The sequence below is a fragment of the Chrysochloris asiatica genome, unplaced genomic scaffold, assembly GCF_000296735.1.
Source record: "Chrysochloris asiatica unplaced genomic scaffold, ChrAsi1.0 scaffold00121, whole genome shotgun sequence".
In the NCBI taxonomy this organism is placed as follows: Eukaryota; Metazoa; Chordata; class Mammalia; order Afrosoricida; family Chrysochloridae; genus Chrysochloris; species Chrysochloris asiatica.
Window position 1 is genome coordinate 6,776,658 of NW_006408639.1, and position 4,759 is coordinate 6,781,416.

A 4,759-nucleotide genomic window follows, 5' to 3' on the forward strand; every position below is an offset into this window, starting at 1 on the left:
AAAATCTCAGTTTGATGTTAGAATATCTTCGACACTTGGTAATCTCTCCTTTTAAAGAAAAACAGACTAAGATCAAGATTCTTCTGCAGAGTTGCCAGACTTAGAAAATACAGGATGTCCAATTAAATTGAATTTCAAATGAACAACAAATACTTTTTAGTATAATGCCCTGTGCAATGCTTGGGTATACTTGTACATTATTTATTATCTGAAATTCACATTTAACTGAGCATCCACATTTTATCTGGAAACTCAGCTTCTATAAACAATGATGGCTAGCTGAAATTTCAGGAGAGTTGTGTGCTTTCACAGTGTTGATGGTTCCCTTTTCTGCATGCGATGGATTTTATTATTTTTCCACAAGCATCCACACCCTTCTTTCTCTTCCTGGCTCCCTCTTCAGTAGATGGGTATCCAGCTCTACCCCGTTGATGCTGGGATTAGCCATGTGATGTGGCTTGACCAGGGAAATGCGGACAGAAGTGAGGATGTGTCATTTTCTAACCTCGAGTAGCAGTTGTCTCTTAACGCTGCACTTCAGAATGTGATATGTAGCGCAGACTCACTACCCATAGCCCCTTTCATGTGAGAATAAACATATGTGGTTATAAGAATAAGCCACTGAATTTGGGGCAGTTTGTTAACAAGCGTATTCTGACAAAAATATACCTTCTGTTTGTGGCAAATGATACTGATGTTTTCACTTACTGTGTTTTAAAAATAAGCATACTTAAAGCTAAGTTTATGAATTAATTTAAATAAAAATATTGTCATGTCACTATAGTTGCCAAAGAATATGATAAAATTGAAGGCCAAAGATTAGATGAGAAGCCTCTGAAATATCACAGAGCTAGCATCTACATAAGGAGCTCTGGTAGAGTAGTGGTTACGAATAAGGCTGCTAACCTCAAGGTCGGCAGTTCAAAACTACCAGCCACTCCATGGGAGAAAGATGAGGCTTTCTGTTCCCATAAAGATTTATAGCCTTGGAAACCCTGTGCAGGGTCACTATGAGTCAGAACGGACTCCATGGTACCTAACAACAACAACAACAAGCGTCTACATAAACTTTGGGGATTACACAAAACTCTGAATTCTGTCTCTTGTAAGAATAGGAATAACTGAATGCAATTTGTCTTCAGCATATTTTCTTTTGTATGCCAGAAGGTTCTGAAGGTCAAGTGTATTATTCTGACTTCAGGTTTAAGGTATGGGGTGTGAGGAGTGGGTTTTAAAGTAATTTTTGAATTCAGAATTTCCTTTTAAATCAACCTTGTTATTATAATAAAGTTATGTGGAGAAAGCTTTGCAGCTTTTCTAGATAAATGGATAGATGCAGAGTAGTTATTAATGTAAAGTCATACATTGTGGGCACCTCTTCAATGGCTCTTACACTGCTAATCACATGCTCAGTCTACCATAATCTCTATGTGGGCCCATGGGGTTGAGTTGCTCAGGTGTTTAATGAGAAAAATGCCAAGACTGGGCTTAACTGACTTGAAGCCCACCTCCAACTCAACTAATACATAAGAGAAGCATGGTTTTACTACAAAGTGGAGAACATTACGAATGTGTTAAATCATTTGGAATCTTCTCCCATTGGATCATGTGTTTGAGGGAAGAACCCAGACAATTAAATGGAAACAACATGCTTATTTGGAGTCTGGGAGAGCCTCCTACTTGCTCATATTTGTAAAGGTCTGGACAGGTACTACCTCCTCCTCTGTGATGTCTGCCAGACTGAGCCAGGACCAAGGGTGGAACTCTAAATTTGTGCTTGTTCCTTGTTCCATTTTTCCATGAACTTTTTGAAACTCCCTGATACCAAAAGTCCTTATTTTAATTCCCTTGAGGTTGGTACACTGTTTTCTCTTTAAGATACACTATCTTGATATCACAATGTAATTTACTCTCTTATTTCTAAAATGCTCCTTTCTACTCTTTTCTGGATGGCCAGACTTTATCTTTCATACTTCAGACATAATTGGCAGGAGGGACCAGTAATTGGAGAAGGGTATCATGTTTGGTAAAGTGGAGGGTCGGAGAAAAAGAGGAAGACCCCCAATGAGATGGATTGGCACAGTGCAGCATCAACGGGCTCAAACATCATAGCAACGGTTGTGAGGTTGGCTCAGGACCAGGCAGTGTTATGTTATGTCGTGCATAGGGTCGCTGTGAGTCGGTACTGACTTGATGGCACCTAACAACAAACACTCTTTTCTATCTGACTAATATCTCATGTATGGGAGCAGGAGTGATTCAATGGCTGAATTGTCACCTTCCATGAGGGAGACTTGAGTTTGATTCCAAGCACAACCATCTTTCATCTATCATTGGTGATTTGTATATTACTATGATACTGAACATCATGTTTGGCAAAGTGGAAGATGACTGAAAATCAAGAATAACTCCAACAAGATGGATTGGCACAGTGGCAGCAACAATGGGCTCAAGCATAGCAATGATTGTGAGGTTGGTGTAGGACCAGACAGTGTTTCATTCTGAGTGCATAGGGTCGTTCTGAGTCAGTACTGACTCGATGGTATCCAACAACAACAATGATGCTGAATGGGTTTCAACAGAACTTCCAGACTCAGACAGACTAGGAAGAAATCCTAGATGATCTACTTCCAAAAAATCAGCCAATGAAATGCCTATGGACCACAATGGTGTAAGTATAACCATCATCGGCATGGCACAAAACCAGGCAGCTACATTCTGTTGTATAGCAGTTAACAACAAGTCCTCATGCTCAGAAGCTAACTCCCAATTAACCCTCAAAACTCCACCCCCTAATTCCTGAATCTGAGTTAGTACCCTCTCATGGTCCCTCCAACTCATGGTCCCTTCAACTAACTATACCAGAAGTCAGCCATTTGTCCTGGAAAAGGCCAGACAGTAAATACTATCAGATTTGTGGGCCAAATGAAGTCTTTGCCTCTATGGCTCAAAGCAACCATGAACATAGATGTGTTCCAATAAAACATTACTTATGGATATTGAAATTTAAAAATTATTTTGACTTTTACATGGCATGAAATATACTTCTTTTTATTTATTTATTTATTTTTCAGTCAAAACCAGGTTATAGTTTTGGCCCTGAGCAGTTTGCCAACACTTGACCTACACCATTGTTTATATGCTTGACTTTGTACACTAAACTCTCCCCTTGAAGAACTTCCATCTTGTTTTGTGTGGGACTAGCAGGTTGTCGGGCTTGCTGGGCAGAAGCTAAATTTTACTCAAGTACTTTGTGCACTGTAGTACTCATGTGACCTGGTGGAAGTACCTTTCATATGTTTAATGAGAAAGTGCCAAAGATGGGTTTAAGTTAAATGGCATTCTCTTGGCCTCACATCACACACACACACAAGAAAAGCACAAAATCTGTGAAAACCCAAGAACATTAAAACCAAAAACCCAATCAGTTACCTTTGAGTTGGTCCTGACTTGTGGTGACCCCAGGTGTGTCAGAGTAAAGCACCACAGGATTGTCAGTGGCTGACTACACTTGGTCTTTCTTCCAAGGAATGTCTGATAGGACTTGAACTGACAACTTATCAGTTAGTAGCCTAGTGCTTAACTTTGCACCTGAGAGTGTTAACAGGGGCTTTAAATCCTTTAAAATTCTCTGCAATTGAATTGTGTGCTTGAAAGAAGGCCCCTAGGTGCAGTGCTATAAATTTAAATTTTCTGCTTAATTCATTCCCATCCATTCACCTTAGTTCAATAGGTAGGCTCCCCTGCTTGTTAAAATCTTTGGATAATTTTTCTTCTTATTCATAAAGACTTCCCAGGTCCCAAAGTTTTTATACATACTGTTCCCTCTGCCTGGAATGTTGCTCTCTGTGGCTCCTTCTTTCCTATTTTTTAGGTTTCAGCTTTAATATCTCCTCAGAGAGGCTTTCTTTGACTACCTTAGCCACATAGACATTCACCACCATGCTCTCTCTTAGTTCTTGGTCTTTTCCCTCCCTAACACTACCACAAAGCTTACCTCCCTGTGATTTACTGATTTGCTTTTTAGCTCCACATGTTACCACAGGACCTGACACATAGTAAGTGTTCACTACAGATTTGTTGACGAATAAACAAGAACTTGGATTTCTGCTTCCCATTGTTGTTGTTCAGTGCCATCGAGTCACACTGCTTGTATTTAAATCCCAGCACCCCATTTCCTAACTTGTTTTGAGCAATTTACTTGCTAAGCTTTTCTCCTTTCATCTGCAAAATGTAAGTAATAAACTTCATAGTACTGTTCTTAAGTATAAAATGAGAATAACACAAGTAAGTGCTTAGCATAGCGCCTGGAATGTAAGAAGAAGAACACTAGCAGGATCTGAGTATATAACAAAACCAGTTCAATCCAACTGGAATAAAATCCAATTGAGCATAGCAGATTACCAGTTAGGCTGCTGTCTGCAAAAAGTTACAGCCTTGGAAATCCTATACAGGGTTGCTATGAGTCGGATGCAACTCCACAACACACCATCAACATCACCTATGTATGTCAGAGTAGACTCGTGTTCCTAAGATTTCATTAGCTGATTTTTCAGAAGTGTTTCACCAGGTCTTTCTTTCAAGGTGCCTCTTGGTGGATTTGACTCTCCGACCTTTCGATTAGCAGCCAAAAATTTTAACTAATCTGTGCCACCTAGGACTCCTGTTTATGTATATGTAGCGTAGTGGTTACGAATCGGACTGCTAACCTCAAGGTCAGCAATTTGAAACTACCAGCTGTTACACAGGAGAAAGATGA